This window comes from Phascolarctos cinereus, unplaced genomic scaffold (assembly GCF_003287225.1).
Source record: "Phascolarctos cinereus isolate Bilbo 61053 unplaced genomic scaffold, phaCin_HiC Scaffold_3;HRSCAF=262, whole genome shotgun sequence".
NCBI classification, from domain to species: Eukaryota; Metazoa; Chordata; class Mammalia; order Diprotodontia; family Phascolarctidae; genus Phascolarctos; species Phascolarctos cinereus.
The window spans coordinates 209,405,693-209,424,101 of record NW_027555736.1 but is presented as its reverse complement, the minus strand read 5'-3'; the positions used below and the strand labels follow the sequence as shown (position 1 = coordinate 209,424,101).

The 18,409-nt window shown below is 39.5% G+C and overlaps 1 protein-coding gene and 1 pseudogene across 6 annotated transcripts in view; one reads left to right on the top strand and one right to left on the bottom strand.

Moving 5' to 3' along the window:
* Nucleotides 1–18,409, bottom strand: part of FOXN3 (forkhead box N3) — a 504,847-nt gene that overhangs the window by 254,122 nt on the left and 232,316 nt on the right. The window lies entirely within an intron of this gene.
* LOC144456226 (cytidine deaminase pseudogene) lies at nt 9,979–10,532 on the top strand (annotated as a pseudogene).

Here is an 18,409-nt window from a genome sequence, read left to right as displayed (position 1 = left end):
GAATTCCCTCATTTCACAGATGAGGAAAATGAATTGGAGGGAGAGAAAACAAACTGCCCCAAATCAGGACACTAGTTAGAGAGGCAGAACTAGAATCTAGGTCTCCTGACTTTAAGTCGTCTTACCACTCTCACTACCAGCACTTAACTGTATGTATGTATGTATGTATGTATATATTATATGCACATAACTGTGTATCTGTATGTATGTGTATGTGTGTGTGTATACACACACACACACACACACATGCACGCACAACGAGATCTGTCCTACCACAGAGCAGATGACGCTGCCTTGCTTTTCTATCAAAGACCATTAATGAAAGGTATCAGATGATGGGTAATTCCTGCTGACAAAGTTTGGCTTCTCCCACACTGAGAAGGTACACTCTCTTTTAACACCTGCCTCCTTGACATCCTTTCCTGAATTCTGACTAATGCCTCTGCTTGGAGTCTGGAAGTCGAAAGTCAATAAATCCCATCACACTGTAGCTATATCCGAAATTAGGCTCAAGACAACTAATCTCTTTGAAACAGCCCAAACTCAAAAGGATGACATAAGGACTTTCAAGAGGAAAGGGGTTAATTAATCACTATCATAGAAGCCTGTGATCTGAAGAGGGTGAAGCCCATTTCACTGTGAATGCCAGAGGCAGTCATGAAGAAGGGCTGGTCAATGCTAATAAGTCTTTACCCTTTTTCTTTGGTCTCTTAAATTCTGCTCCCAGGAGATGGCCAAGGAAGAGAGAACAAGGTAAAAGCTACTTATATAACCTGTACACATATCAGCCTATCACAAGAAATGTCTCTCCCACTAAGGATTCCAAATAAAGAGCTGAATCCAACATACAGACTCTATGACTAATAAGAAACGGTTTTAATATCCAAGAAACATAAACCACTGCCTAGTCAAAACCCAAAGGTTTACTTTACCTGGAAGTAAGAAAGCGACAACCAAGAGAACAGCTGTGGAGATCCAAGTTGGGAAAGTAGGAAGGGAGGGCAGAGAAGCTAAACTGTCTCACCCTTTTTGGAGAGATTTTCCATCCTAGAGTTAACAATGAAATTAAACAGATACACACAAGTCAACACAAAGAACTGGGAAACATGAGCCTTATTCTCAAATAGTTTACAGTCTCCCAGAGGATATAAAACTAACAAATATATGAAACAAAAAAGGAATCTAAGTGCAACCATATACAAGGAAACACAACATGTGTGTATGGACTATAAATGCCCTAAAAATGCAGTTCAATTCAGTAAGCATTTATTAAGTACCTGCTATGTGCCAGGGTAGTGTTAAGCACTGGGATAGAAAAAGAGGCAAAAAACAGTCCCTGCCCTCAAGGAGCTTACAATCTATTGGGGGGGTGGGGAGAGAAACAATATGCAAACAAATATATACAAAGTGAGCTATATGCTGGGTAAACAAAAAATAAGAAACAGAAAGCTCTGGAATTAAGAGGCTTTTGGGGAAAAGAGAGAAAAATCACAGAGAACTTGGTGAAGGAGGTGGGATCTAAACCTGGCCCTGAAGGGCCTTGGATTTGAATAGCCAATGAGGAAAAGGATGAAAGGACAGGCTCACAGAAACACAAGATCACAGACTTGAGAGTGCAAGGGATCCTCAGAGGTCATCTAGGCTAGAGATGTCAAGCATGGGGCCCACAACATTCCAGGGTGCAACCAAACCAGATTAAAATGTAATTGAGAATATTTAAGAAAATTGATAAAAATACAGTAAGATGCAGACAATATCACGTTTTAAAACTAAGTTAATATGTGGCCCACAGGGATCCTGATGTACAGTTTAGTGGCCTCCATTTCTATTTTGAGTTTGACACCCCTGCTGTAGATCATGGGTTCTTAACCTGGAGTCCACAGAGGGGTCTGTGAACTTGAGAAGGGGGAATAAAAATCCCATCTTTATTTTCACTAACCTCTAACTGAGGTTTGGTTTTTGGTTCAATTATTTAAAAACATCATTCTGAGAAGGTGTCCCTAAACTTCAGCAGACTGCCAAAGGGGTCCATGACACACATAAAAAAAAGGTTAAGAACTGCTGAGCTCAATCTGCCCCTATTTTATTGATGAGGACACTGAAATCCAGAAGTTACTTGCCAAGGAATACACAAGTAAGTGAATGACAGAAACAGGAACTGAATTAGGTCCTCTCACTCCAAATCCTTTTCTTTTCCCCCTTCACCACACTCTCCACCCGCCCCCAGGCCATAGAGGGAAAATATTAGGGGGCGAGACATTGGGGCCACCATGAACAAAAGCAGAGAGACCAGTTAGAATGAGGATGGCTGTATTTGTGAGGCAATGAAGACAAGAGATTAACTGAAGTAGATGGTACTATAATGAAATTTACTAAGTGGACAGAGTTAGAAATGTATGAGTTCAAATTCTGCCTTAGACACCTAATCTAGTTGTGTGACCCTGGCCAAATCACTTAACCTTTCCATACTTCAGTTTGCTTATCTGTACAATGAGGGGGTTGGCTTTTTAAGGTTCCTTCCACTTCTAAATCTATGATCCTATATAGTTTGGGTATGTGGGTAAGGAAAGATGCGGGAATGGGAATCGAACGAGACATCTCAGTACTTAAAAACCCATCTAGACAAAGGCATTTGAACTGGATAGAATAAGCAGCATCACTGAAGGATTCTTTTAGGGGATTAATGCAATGAAAATGATTTTTATGGAAGACTATTTTCTGGAAGTGGTATGCTGGATGCACTCAAGAAGGACAAGTCTAGGAGACCAAGTGCAAGACTGTCAATAGTCACTGGTCAATAAACATTCATTAAGCACCTACTAAGTTCTAGACACTTTGTTAAGTGACTGGAGATACAAATAAGAAAGGCAATCCCTACCTTCAAAAAGCTTATAATTTGATAGCATGTTACAGTAAATTACACACAAAATTATGCAGGCTTGAATTAGAAGACAATTTAGTACAACAGACAATATGCTGGATTTGGGGTCAGGAAGATCTAATTGTGAATTCTAGCTCAGACACTTAACTAGCTGTGTCACTCTGGGCATGTCACTTAACTTCAGCCTCAGTTTCCTCATCTGCAAACTGAGGATAATAATATCACCTCAGTGTTGTGGTGAGAATTAACTGAGAATATATGTAAAGCACTTTGCAAACCTTAAAATGTTAAACAAATGTTTGTTACTATTATTCTTATTCTTGTGGTAGCAACAGGAATAGGAAAGAAAAGATAGCAGAAAAGACATTCCAAAAGGGGGACAAATTGACACGACTTGATGACTAACTTGATACATGTATTACAGATGTTTGTAGGGCTATGAACTTAATCTGGACTCCTCTCTGGGAAAAAAGTGGTGGACTGACACCAAGGCACCAAGTACAGTCAATGTTTTCAATGGTTTTGTTTAAACTCTTCTGTTGTGGGTGAAGGACAGTTACGGGAAAGTAACATTTGCTACTAGCAGAAACTCAACTACAGTGCTTGTTGGATAACAAGCGCTAAATATTCATAACATTATTGATGGGGTTCCTTTCACTTTAAGCATCCTACTCCCAGTCATCATTTTCTTTCTCAAAAGCCTAGCCATCCTTCAAGTCCCGGCACAAAATGAGTATCCTCTCATCCTCCCAATCAGATGTGAACTCCCTCTCCTATGAATCTTCAGGTACTTGGTGCCTATCTTTGGTATTTAGGACATTTTGGATATAAAAGAGTTCTTACATACTACTTTATGCCCTTAATATTAGACTATAGACTTGTTGAGGGCAGGGGCTCTGTCACTTGAAGCACTGAAACACAACACATTATAAGTAGAAAGCAATTTAAAATTGTTGGATATATGAATTAATAAAACATCAAAGAAAAGAACTAGGACCAACATGTGGAAGGTACAGACAACTGGGATTTGCCTCCATAAAGACAGATTTTGAATTAGCATTGTACAAAACTGTAATGGACTGCCTTATATGGTAGTGTCCATTACTGGAAATAGTCAGTCGATGGTGGATGACCAACTGTCAGGGATGCTGCAAGAGAGGATTCCTGCTTTGAGTGAAAGTTGAAATATGACCTCTAAGGTCCTTTCCAACCCTAGGAGTCTGTGATAACCAATATGTTTTTAAAAAAACCATTTTGAGTTATGCAGAGTGGTAATATTTCAAAAGAAAATCACAAATGTAATATTTAAAATAACATACATTCTGGTTATAATCATCTCTTATAAAAAGAAAAACTGTTACTTTAAGAAAATAACATAGCAATGGGATCCTCTAATGCATTTTTCAATCAGGATGTTATGTCTAGGGATTTGCTCTAAGCTGATTTTAAAGAGAGGAAATCCCAATTCACAGAGCAAGCAATTTGTTTTCTCCCCAAACCGACAAGCAATATCATATTACATTGGATAGTAGAGAATTGTATTTATTGAGTATGCCTTTATTTTTGAAAGAGGTGGGAAAAAGAACATTAGTAGAGTGAAACTTCGTAGTAAGCAAGTGAATCCAGTTCCACAATTAAACCATCAGAAAAAGCTTCCAGGTTACAAGTGACTCTCAATTCCATTTCTAACACAGGAAAGGCATTTCATGACAGGAAAGATGGGGGATCATTAAGAACCTGTTCATGTGTTCTTGCCCCTCAACTTCCAAAGTCCAAAGACAGTGGAATTCACACAGAGAGCGTAAATAGTAGCCAACTGCCGTTTCTTTTCAAAGTTCCCTTCCCCATCATTTAAAAAAGGGAGTTCATTGTTCTTCCATTACATTTTAAAAGGATAGGTATATGTTCAGCCATCGGTCCTTTCAACAAGAAGTGAAGGCAGTTTTGAATCTAATATTAGCTACCTTGAATTTTAGGAGAGGGTTATAGAAAGGTTCAATAACTTTTTTTTGGCAGGGAGGTCTCTTGAGATCAACTGAATATTGGGAAAAACAATCCCTATCAGGGTGGGGGTGGAGGGATAGAAGGACCTCATGAAAACTTCTTATAACACAAACAACTGAACAATTTCACTGCTTACTTTGGGTGCCTATTTTCCAGACCATTCTTAGTATTAGTATTAGTGGAGAGATCCTTACCATCAAAAGTCAATCTTGATTGAAAGTTTAACTTCTTTTTCAGAATGATAAATATGACATTTTACAACCCAAAGACCAGTGCTCAATATTGTCATTTTTAACAAGTCTCACCTTAAAAACAACTCACATTTCTACACTACCTTAGAGCTTACAAAGCTGCTTCCTCACAACTATAGTGTCAAGTACTATACCCATTTCACAGAGATGCTAAGTGTTTTGCCCAAAGTGGCACTGCTAGTAAGTAGCAGAGCCAATATTAGAACTCTTATCTTATGACTCCAAATCCAATAATATTTCCATTCTGCAACAGCTGCCTCCAAACGGTTAAGTTGTTGGAATAGTCCTAATAAAGGTGCCTAAACATTCAGCACCAAGGACAGCTATACCTCGTTACTGGACATTTTAACCAAGTATTTTTTTTATGAAGGTCATGTTAGACACAAACACTTTGTTCAACCAGACAAGTATGGGGAAGTAATCTTTGTCCAGCTTATGACATGACACAACTGATATCACAAGTGTCTGGGGGAATTGGAAGAGAGGGAAGTTGTCTAGAATTGAGACAGAATTACATACATTGTGGAAGACATTCCTTCTCTTTGAATTTTTATAAATCTTACACAAGTTAAAATGAACAAAATAATCATGAGTGAGAAGAGAAAAGTCATTTGGGGTATTGTAATATGCTGGGTCTGACTCATGTGGGTCCCCAGCAATTTAGGTCCAATACTGGAACAAAACGAGACACTTGTAATCCAACTATCAATTAACAAAAGGAGGTTTACCTAGCCATAGTAGGGTAAGAATGTTCAGGGCAAGGAAAGGATGTCCAACCAGGATAAAGCACTAATTCAGTTGAGCACAACTTTACGGCACTGTTCATGCTGCTGGTCAACAAAATGAATCCTCATGAAGGAGTTTCAGGTCCTCTTGTCCTATTTTGTACCCAGGTGATCAGGAAGTCAGAACAATGGCCCAAGTCTTAGTCCCTAGAGCTAATCAAATCTCAAGGACAATTCCAATACATTTTAAGGAAAACTACCCTAACTTTCAAAAGAGGGTGGGTGTGTCGCGGGGGGGAGGGGGGAATGACAGCAGTCAGGATATTGCTCCCAGCATAGGTGCCCAGAAAAGAGCAATACCTAGTTTGTTTTGATGACTAGGGACATGGGGGGGATGAGAAGAAAAAGCTATGGGCTGGTTCTATAAAGGTTAACTGGAACTTCCTGTTTGTTTTGTTGTTTGGTTTTTAATTTCATTCAATGAGCATTTATTAAGTACCTACTAACCACAAAACACAAAGGCACTGGAAGTACAAATAACAAAATGAAAAACTGTCCCTACCCTCAGGGATCTTACATTCTACCAAAGGAACCAATGTGTAAACATGTGTACACACACACACACACACACACACACAAATATGTATGTACGTGTATATGTATGAACGTATGCATAATTTCATAAGAGAGAATATTCATAGCTAAATCCATATAGAATTACAGATCTTAGGGGCATTTTTGTTCAACTCCTTCACTTTAAAGAGGCCCAGGCAGGTCAAATGACTTTGCCAACATTAACAAAAGTCGTCATCAGAGGTCAGATTCAAACTCAGGTTCCCTATATCCACAGTCAATGCAAAGCTCTTTCTACTTTACCCAGCTACCAGGGAAGGCTTCTTAAAAGGGGTGATACTTGTACCAAGACATAGCCTTCTCTGAAAACCCACCTTTCTCCATACATGGTTCATGGCCTACATGGTAAAATATTTGGCAGCAATACTATTCTCCTTCCCCTCCCAACTCCCCAAAGCCCATCCAATTCCTGCATCCTAGATATGAGTCGATGCAGGTAGTTCACCATATTGCAAATCTGGGACTCAGACCACCAAGTACTTTCTCCAGAATCAAGGACTAACTGGTTTCATATTTAAAATGTAATCTCCTATACCCGAATGCTGAGATATCATTCCAATCCCACAAAAACAATGCCAATTGCTTCTTCAAAAGTTCAAAATCTAAGCAAGCAGTAAAAGTTAGAAGCACACACCTCAATCACCTAAAAGCAATAACTTTTATGTATAATTGAACAAAATAATTAAATCTAAAAAAACATATAAATTAAACTAATAACTTCCACGCTGCAAACACTCCCCCAGTGATTTGATTCATAGGCTCCATTTCCTAAGTAAAATGTTTAAATCACCAGCAAGTTATCTGGGATGACTATCTTAATTTCTGAAGCAAATATGGGGGGAAAAGTCTTGGTTTCACTGATTTTTATTAATTGGAGAGAAGAATGAGAACAAACAACAGAGTAAATAAGAACAATCTAAATAACTTCCTAAAGTGCAACTCTGCCCATGTCACACCCTCCTCAATAACGTCTAGAGGCTCCCTGTGAACTCTAAGATCAAACAGAAAATCCTCTCTTTTTCTTTTAAAACATGTCACAAGGGCTTAACCTGAGGGGGGAAGGGCAAAAGCAGGTAAAAGAAGGGAAGAAAAAAAATTAAGAAAACCTCAACTATTAAATGAGGGAGTTGAATGATATGGCATCTACAATTCTTTCCAGCTCTGTATCTAAGATTTATGATCTTATGATAAATGGAGGAATCAGAGAAGCATATGTATTTAATATGTGCATATATATGTATATACATCTGTGTGTGCGTGTGTGTGTGTGTGTGTATATATATATATATGTACGTGTGTATACATATGTTTACATGTGTATACATTCCTAAAAAGAACTCTTGGAGCCAAAAAAACCCATCAAATTTCACAAAAAAGAAAAAAGAAAACATCCACCCTAGTTCTTAGTACAAATGGTTTTTAATAAAGGGAAAAGTTTAAACCCATCCCAAACATCAACCGTCCCAGAATTAAGAGCAGTTGATTCATGCCACTGTGCTGTCAGACTATTTGTGTAGTAAAGACAGCATGTGCTACATAAGCTACCACTTTACCGGCGTCAAGTACTCAAGATCTGTGATCTTTTTCATTCACAACTATAAAAAAAGGCTGGGGGAGGTTGGAGGGGAGAAAATAAACCATGCATACTCTAGTGTGGCCAGTTTTCTTCCAAGGCATGAATGTCAAGGGCTGTTTTCTGCTAAGGTTCTCAGTTTGTTTTAAGACTGGTATATAAATCATCAGTGATTACCATTCCCGAACAAGAGCAAACTAGGAAGTATCTAAACAATAACTTACTAAGGAATAAGGCAGCAAGTGGCCTTCAAGCTTTGTTTCTGCCACTTCCACTCTCTGAGTAGCATCAAGTCTCTTCCTGCTCCACTTCACCCTCCATTCAACGATTGCCAAGGTCATCTTTCTCAAGCACCAGTCTGATCAAGTCACTTCCCTACTCAATAAACTCCAGTGGCTCCCTATTACCTCCAGGATCAAATGTAACTTCCTCAGTCTTTTAAAGCCCTTTGCAATCTGGCCCCTTCCTGCCTTTCCAGGCTTCTTATACTTTGCTCCTTTCCTGATGCTCAATCACCTAGTGACACTGGACACCAACATGACATCTTCCAACTCCAATTCTATGTCATTTTACTGGCCGTCCCCTATGCCTGGAAGGTCCTCCCTCTTTTCTCAGCCTGCAGGCTTCTCCTAAAACTCAGACTAAAGGCCATCTTCTTTAAAGGGCCTTTTCCACCCTTCCCCTCTTCCACTGTCTTCCTTCAAGGATTACCTCTCATTTACAACGTATATATCTTGCATGTATATAGTTGCATGCAGTCTTCTCTATTAGAATGTGAGTCCCTAGAAGGCAGGCAGTATCACCTCTCCTGCTAGCACTTAATACAGCGTATGGAACATAATAAGTGCTTATTTATTGATTGAGTTAAAAAAAAAATTAAAAAGACACTTAATATTCCTAAATTGTGGCACTAATATTATACATATGAGTGAATCAATTAACCAGCATAAAAACTCTCACCTAAATTCAAAAAAAACCAACACAGATGTATTAAGAGAAAACATGTTAGGGATGTGAGGGTAGGGGTAGGGAAGAGGTTCAGTCTATTTCAGGTCTATCAATCTGAAGCCACATCAGATACAAACAGTATTTCTACGCAATACAATTTACTTTGTATGTAGAGTAAAAGAATTAGTGCTAAGAAGTTAGGTATCCTTACCAATACAACTGGGTTCAGTTTTGATTCTAGGAGCCAAGAGATCTGAGTTTCCCTCCCATTGTAGCCATTAACCAGCTTAAGTCACTCCTCTGTGGGACTCAGTTCCACTCACTTTTGAAAAATCAAGAGATAGATGATTTCTTAGATCCTTTCTCTAAGATTCTCAGAGCTGTGAAGTTTTATGATTTCAAGAAACTAGAGGTTACTTTCATGATTACATTTTCTGGAATAGACAAAAACTCATTCCCATTCCCTTCTGCTTGGAAAAGCAAAATGTACAATATGTGTACAATATGAAACCACAACCTGTACACATTAAGAATGTGTAAGTTTCTGCTTCTGGAGTAAGTTTACATTTCTCTGTAGAATACTTCTATATTAACAAGCTACTGTGGCCAGGAAATAGAATGAAATGTATTTCTTTGATGGCTAAAATACTAACAGCAGTTAATAAAAACGAATTTTTAAAACAACGTACATGACCACAACAATATAAACAGAAAGAACCACCTAAAAAATAAAAAAGTAAATGCTACAAAATTATAAAGAACAAGCATGGCCCAAAAGAACAGACATGAGAGGACTCCCCCTTACCCTAACCCCCAAGCTCCAGATTGCCAACTTTGCCAACCCCATCCCATGGCAGAGGTCAGAGGTTCATAAGTTTTGTACCCTATACATATTTTCAGACTTTTTCAATGTATTGATCAGTTATGCTCATTTTTTGTCTTTAAAAATATATTGTTTACTTGCCTGCCTGCTCTCTGCCTACTGCTGACCTGATAGAAGAGCTCCTCAGAGGCAAAGCCATGGCTTAAGCACTAGTTGGGGCCCTGCGCCCAAGCACCCTGGGGCCTTTAGATCCAGTTCAGATTGAGCAGCTCGTGTGCAAGGGCCAAGAAGCCAAGGAGTTTGCCTACTGTCCCTACAGTAACTTCCCAGTGGGGGCAGCTCTCCTGACTTTGGACAGGAAGATTTTTTCAGGATGCAACACAGAAAATAATTCCTACCCCGTAGGCACCTAAGCAGAACTCACTGCTATTCAAAAGGCCATCTCAGAAGGACACAAAGAGTTCCAGGCCATTGCTATTACCAGTGATTTGAAGAATGACTTTATAGCATCATGTGGAGCCTGTAGACAAGTGATGAGAGAGTCTGGAAAACACTGGTATGTCTACATGACAAAAGTAGATGGCACATATGAAGTTAGGATGGTCCATGAACTACTGCCTGGATCATTTGGACCAGATGACCTGCACAAGAACTAGTGAATCCTGATGATGGAACTGTCCAACTGAGAGTTGGACAACCACCTGGGAGAAGATTTGTTTTCAGTATTGTACAGTAGCATCATGCCCTGAGCAATACTGATATGAACCAACCCCAGTGCTGACTAGGTCCTAAGCGCTGGCTACTTCTGCATCTCCTGTTCAGTCTAGGGACCTCTTTGCCATTTATATTTGAAGTGCCTTGAACATACTACATGGGGAGAGTAGAAAGAGCACCAATCTGGGAGTCAAGAGACCTGTGTTGAATTCCCAGCTCTGCCTCTAACTTCTTATGTGACTTTACACAGGCCTCAGTTTCCTTTTCTGTCAAATCATAATGTTGGCCTAAATCAGGGGTTCTTAATCTTGTTTATGTCCTGGACCCCTTGGGCAGTCTGGTGAAGCCTATGGACCCTTTCTCAAAAGAATGTTTTTAAATGCACAAAGTAATACAAAGAATTACAAAGGAAACCAATTATATTGAAATACTAATAGTAAAATATTTTTTAAAAAAACAGAAAAAGTTCACAGAGCCCAGGTTAGGAATCTTGGGCCCAGGTAGTCTCTGAGGTTCTTTTCAATTCAAACATTGTATGTATTAAGGTCCATCCTCTGTATCACGGCTCAGCTCTAACATTCTATGTTCTCCAGTTCCTACAGTTCTCAGACTCTTCCTAGAAACTGTAGACTTCATTGAAACCAGGTGCCAATCAGGAATTCTCCTGACAGCCAAGATGTTTCTCCCTGTCTCCACCTTCCATTGTGGATGGGGTCATCAAGTAATGTAAAAGAATTATCCAGTTACTATATTAATTCTGCTTAGCTGGAACCAAAATGATCACCCTTTGGTGGCCAACTTCTGATGACTTTAGTTGGAACTATGGGGGCCAAAATCACTGTGTATTTATGACTTGAGTCCAGCTTCCTCTCTGGATGCTGCACCTCATATTTGATGAGGAACCAAAGCCAAAACTAGAAGGTGTGACTCAACTGTCACTCAGACAACCCAAAATGTCATAGGGCAATCAAGAAAGCACATGCAGCTCTGTCACATTTAAGTGACAAATGTCAGAGCTACATGTCCTTTTTGGGTTGTCATATGTTATAATTTGCATTGTTTTGCACTGGACCCATTCAAATCCAAGCTTGGAAGGAAGATGATCCTCTATGGTCCTAGTAACAGTGCTACTATGCTGACCTATCACTGCCTCAATTTAGCTTCTGGTTATCTCGACCTATCTTCTGCTGATTCGGCATTGTGGTTTGTTTTTTTATACCCATCTTCTTCCTGTAGCACCTGGCTAATTTCACATACCAGCACCAAGGACCAAGGACTACCTAACTTTTCCATCTGTCATTTCTTTTCCTGAATCCTTGATACAATATATTTGGAGTGTTACATTCTTAAAGTTAATGAAGTTACTGTAAATATCATAGAGGGGACGCAACCAGTCTCTGCTCATGCCAGCCCATACCTAGTTTAACCACTTGTTCACCATAATACTCCCTTTCTCTTAAGAAATCCAACAGAATAAGGATAATCAACAAATAAGACAAGTCAGCAAGCATTTATTAAATGCCTACTACGTGCCAGGCACTGTGCTAAAGGCTAGAGATACAAAGAAAGGCAAAAAATGGGCCCTGCCCACAAGGCAGGAGACAAAACAGAACAATGAACGAACAGGACAAGTAGGGTGAATGGCTGGTGACAGTCTGGAGGGAAGATGCCAAGACCACAGAGGATGAGGGCAGGGACCTGTGACTTCACTGCTATAGCGAACACTCAGATAAGGAAACTCCTTCTACCAAGGCAGGTCAGCCCCTTCCCTGCAACTGCATGATGTCAGAGAGTAGCTTGGGGCATTGAGGAGATAAGGGATTTGCTCAGGCTTCCACAGCCAGTATGTGTCAGCGGCAGGCCTCAAACTCGGATCATCTTGGCTCCAAGACTAGATCGATATCAACTATGCAGCTTTGCCTCAACAAATGTAAGAAAGTAAATGACTACTATACACAAGAAACATAGTACATGGTCTTGAGTCCCAAACTGGTTGCCAATTATTGGCCTTCATCATCTCCCAATGTATTTCACCTGTCACCTCCTCTCCTGTGGATGCCACCAAGCTACCCTTCATATGCTTTATTTTTTGGGGTTTTTTTGTTTTTAAGAGGCAATCAGAGTTATCACCTAGGGTCACATGGCTAGTAAGTGCCTGAGGCTGGATCTGAATTCAGGTCATCCTGACTCCAGTGCTGGTGCTCCATCCACTGCTCCATCTAGCTGCCACCCCCAACTTCATATACTTTAGAAGAAGGGATGGGAGGGAGAAAGAAAAAATTTTTGTAAAAATGAATGTTAAAAATTGTCTTTACATATAATTGGAAAAACAAAATACTATTTTAAAACAAAAAAAATACACTGTTTTTTATATGGGATGACTCTCTGGAAGGGGGAGGAATACTGGGGAAATTTATGGTGCTATTTTTAAAAAGCCACCAGTAAAAACTTATTTTAAAAATGTAAGCAAAAATTAACTTTTGAAAATATGAGTTCAAAAACCACCCTATTGGTCCACAAATAGCTAGGGGTAATAAAAGCAAGGTACCGAACATGTAATTGGACTGCTCTTTGCTAAAATTTCTTTCCTCTTCTGCATAAAACAGGCAGAAGTTCAAAGACCACAAGCATTCTCTGAAATGGTGGTATCCATGGCCTGCCCCAACAGCTGCAAGAAAAACTTGTCATAAATTGAGTAACACATTTTCTGGAATTACATGTCATTACCCTTGTCCACCATTAATACAGTAATTTCAAAGCAATCATTGCCCAAAAGAGCAAAACCACATTCTGAAGCTGTTCATCAAAACACTGAAATCCTTTTTCTAAACTAAAAAAGAAGTCAGGAGGTTAAATCCACCAGAGAATAACTATGTCTTCTTTACATGATATCAGGCATAAGGCACCTTCTAACTCCAACATTCCATGATTATGTGATTTTTATATTTGCCCATATTTAATGGGCAAAGCACAGGCTGTGGCAAAGAGCTGGAGTTGTATGATCTAGGTTCAAGTTCATGATCTGTCATCTAAAAGACTCGTGATTTGGGCAAGTCATTTCACTTTTGTGAGACCCGGTTTCCTTGTTTCCAAAATGAAGATCATGGTATTTACAGCTGAAAGGGAACTTTTTATAAATTATTCTGTTCAAGGGTTCTTAATCTGTTCTGTGTCATGGACCCCGCAGAGATCTGGTGAAGGCCACAGACACCTTCTCAGAATAATGCTTTTAAATGTCTAAAGTAAAATATATTAACATTCCAAAGGAAACAAATTATACTGACATAAAGTTGTACTTTATTCTCATTCAAGTTCACAGACTTCTTGGAGGGCATGGACACCAAATTAAGAACCTTTGCTCTTAAAAAAAAAAAAAAGCTTTTTGCTCTAGTCCCACCCCACATTTTAAAGAGGAAGAACTAAAGCCCCAAATCAAATGATTTGATAAAGTTCATGGAGGCAGCAAGAAGAGTTGGGAGTCAAATCCAGGTCTTCTATAGCAACACTATGTCTAACTTCTTTGTGAAGCTCAAAGAGATGACTGTATGCAAAATGCTTTATAAAGCATCAAGGGATAGACTATTTATATTGCTGTTATTGCTTCTACTGATGAGGATCTGGCCATATAACCCCCTTCTTCAAAGGATTTCTAAGGAAAACTGCCTTTCAACAAGCTCCTTTCCTTATTTCAATTGTTAAATTTCTTTGGTGAGAGCACAAGGATTCCATTCCTTAGCATACAAAAAAGCAAGAGTCTAGTGGACTGGGCACTGGAGGAAAGATTAACTTGATTGTGAATAAACAGAAGAGAAACTGACAAGACACCCAGGCAAAATTGTAAGAGGCAGAGACTGCAGCAGCTGTACACACTGGGAAATAGAGGTGTATGTTTGGATAAATGTTGAGGATTAGGCAAAGAAGAGAAATGAAGAGTCGGCATAGGTGGGTGGTACAAGCATACTCTGATCAGCTAGGTGGCACAGAGGGCAGAGTCCCACAGTCTGGAGTCAAGAGGACCTGAGTTCAAATCTGGCCTCAGACACTTACTAGCTGTTCACGTGATCCTGGGCAAGTCTTAAGCCTGTTGGCCTCAGTTTCTTCATCTGTAAAATGAGCTGGAAAAGGAAATGGAAACCCACTCCAGTGTCTCTTCCAAGAAAATCCCAAATGGGGTCACAGTCAGACTTGATTGAAATTACTCGGTAACAAACAAACATACTACCAAATACATACCTGGCTACTCACTGCTTGCTTTCTAACGAAGAAGACAGTTTAAGTAATATGTATAGTATACAGAACAATGGAAAATATACCATTCTAAGACTGGTGTGCCTGAAGATTCCAGTGAAGGAGGCAACTCCAGAATGATGATTGGAACAGGAATACCTCAAGTTTCCCTGGAGAGTTGTTATCATACCGAAAAGAAAGTCTGTTGTCTTTGTTTTGTTGTTTTTGTTTTTGGCTAGGCAATGGGGTTAAGTAAGTATCAAGTGTCTGAGGCCAAATTTGAACTCAGGTCCTCCTGACTCCAGCGCTGGTACTCTATCCTCTGCGCCACTGAGCTGCCCCCTAGTCTGTTATCTTTATTCCTAAAACCCACTGATTAAGCAAGAAACTCCCAGGAGAGTGAGATGATTTTTTTAAAAAAATCTCATTTTTAAAAAATGTTAGTAGTCATCAACATGAACAACATTTTAAATATGTGAAACCATAACCTCCAAATTATTTACAATGTTAAAAAAGTGATTTGCATGAATAAAAGTAACCAATTGTTCCTGTTTGTTTTCTCTCTCCCCCTCCAATCTATTTTTCTTCTATGTATATATTTCATGGGAAATGAGGAGAGGTTTTTTTTACTCACACCTCAGAGGTCCCCTCCAGCTCTAAACCAATTAATCTTGACCTGTCACTTAAGAGGCTGCATGGTATGAGGGAAACTCCAAAGGAACCCTAGCAGCCTCTTAAAGCAAAAACCCTTTGAATCACTGAAGGAACTCTGGAGATCACCTAGTTTTACCCTATCATCTTTACCCCTAAAGAAACCAAGACCCCAGAAAATAATTGCTCTCTGAATTTGCTCTGAAATTCAGAAATTACAGACAGCAATTGTTCTCCCCTTCAGCAGGTAGAAGAGACTAAGCTTAGTACATAGTTAATGATAATTAGTTAAGATAGGAAGCTACCAGATGGCCTGATTCTTTTTCACATTTTACTGAAACTAAAGGACCCAAATCCTGGGTCAGCTCCTCTCTCAAAGCATCTCTATCTTGTTTTCTCTAGAATATTATGCCTAAACAAAGCTCTTATGGCTTTGAGCCTCTCTGTCTCCTCTCCTACACACGTGCTATTGTAGAGCTCCATCCCTCTCCCCTGCCCCACAGTAAATATGTCTTTTAAAATTGATCTGAAGGGGCAGCTGTGTGACGTTGGGCAAGTCACTTACCCCCACTGCCTAGTCAAAAAAAAAAACACAAACAAGAAAAGAAAAGGAAAAAAATTGATCTGAAGGCTCCATTTCTGTTACTCATCCCTAGGGATATTTTAAGATCATGCAAGTCAAGTCACCAGGGTCTGGTCAAGTTTTAGAGACAGAACTAGAACCCTGCTCTCTTGTGGTCTACTTCAATGGTTTCCCTAGGACAACCTCACTGTCTTAGAATGAACTTCTTCATATCTTTACTCATCAATCCAAAAGAGATGTGACCACCGGAAAATGAGGCCAATTGATGGAAAAAGCTTTGAGAAAGTAAAGAATGCCATAAAATGATATTATTATTCAAGAAAACAAAACTTCCCAGAATCAATCCATGATGTGTAAAGCAGAAGAAAATACCTTCAAAACAAGCTTACGAACCAAAGATAATGAATCTAGAGTTAATCAGGGTAGGCACTTAGTTAAGTAAAAATCTTATTAAGTGTCCTCAAGATACACTTATCTCTGCTTCTGGAACAAGTTAAATTTTCTCCCTATCTCAACTCTACCAACAAGCAGGATCAGATACTCTGCTAGGGTCATGAAATACTTGAGTGGTTTTTTTTTTTAAGGAATGTAATGCTAATTAGTTAATGCACAATAGCACCTACCAACTCGGAAAATTAAGTAATAGCATGGGCATCTTAAAAGGTTAATAATGTATCAGACAAATCTGATGGGTCTGTCACGTTTTGAAAAATCACAAGTCACAGATTTTTCACACTACATGATTCATTAACAAAAAGTCAATACAATCAACAATTCAAAAAAGGGGCATAAAAATACCCTTAGAAAAGTCTTTATAACCTACTCCAAATTTAAGTCACATATAATCTTGGCCCATGAGAGGACTTAAGGAAAACTTGAACGGAGGTGATAGTGTGGTGTCCCAACAAACAACTGACCAGACATCAGAGACGGGTTACATTTTTAACCCAACTACCGACCTCTATCAAGAAGTTGAGCAAAGAATTTACTTCATTGTGGCCTCAGCTTCCTGTTCTATAAAATGAAGGGAATGAGCTAAGTTTTAAGGGAATTGATTCCATTTCTAATTGTTTGATTCTGCGACAAGATCTCCTGACGGCAAAAGACAAAAGGTACCAATAATAATAAGGCACCAAGAAAACAATTACTTCTAAGTGAATAAAACAGCTCTGTAATTAGACTGACCTACCATAATAATGTTCACTAAGCAAAGAGCATTGAGTAATCTGAAAAATAGGGTCAGGATCTCATCCATATTCTCCCTTCTAGCTGTATTTGTACACTCCCAAGACTCCATTCTGAATCCTCTTTTCTTTCTACTGTCTATGATCTTATCCACTCCCATGGGTTCACTTAGCAGTTCTAGACAGATGCCCCCCAACTCTACATCACCATCCCTCATCTCTGCCCAATGCCTGATCCTACATTTCCAATTTCCTGCTTAGCATCTCCACCTATATATCCTATGGACATCTGAGGCTCAACACACCCAAAACACAGCTCACTACCTTTCCCCCCAACCCCACTCTTCTTCCTATCTTCTCTATTTCTGTCAAGGGCACCACCATCCTTCCAATCACCCAGGGCTCTCTTTCCTCCTCCTCTATTCCTATGGCCGCCACTCTTTTTCAGGCCCTCATCCCCTCTGTCTTCTAATTGGTCTCCTACCTCAGGTCTCTCTGATCTCCAAACTATGCTTCACAGTTGCCAAAGTGATAATTCTTGAAACATAGGCCTAACCACATCATCCCCTTGCTCAGAAAGTTCCAGTGACTCATCCTATAGAATGAAATACAAATCTCTCTTTTTGGCATTAAAAACACTTCACAATCTGGCTCCAGCCTCTCTTTCCAGACTTCTTATATGTTAATTCCCATCACATAATTCTGCCCTCCAGTCACCCTGTCACACTTGCCTTTCCTCATATACAACATTCCAAGTCTGTGACAAAGCAAAGAGGCTTTCTCTCATTCCTGAAATGCCCGCTTTCCTCTCCTACCATCTCTTAGGATTCCTAGCTTCTTTCAAAGCTCAGCTCAAGTATCACCTCCTACCTGATTCCCTCCCCCCCGACATTTAAATGGCACAGCAGAAACAGGACTGGACTTAGAGTCAGCAAGCTCTGAGTTCAAACCAGTCCTCACATACTTACTAGCTATGTATCCCAGGCAAATCACTTAGCCTCTATCTATCTCAGTTTCCAGTACTGTAAAACGTAGATAAATAAAAGCATCTACCTAACAGGGTTGCTGTGAGGATCACATGAGAAAAAGTGCTTAGCTGTGCCTGCCACAAAGTTGGAGTTTAATAAATGTTTGTTGCTTTCCTTTCCCACCTGCTACTGTTTGTCCTCCCTAAAATAACTTGTATTTGGGAGCAACTAGGTGGCACAGTGA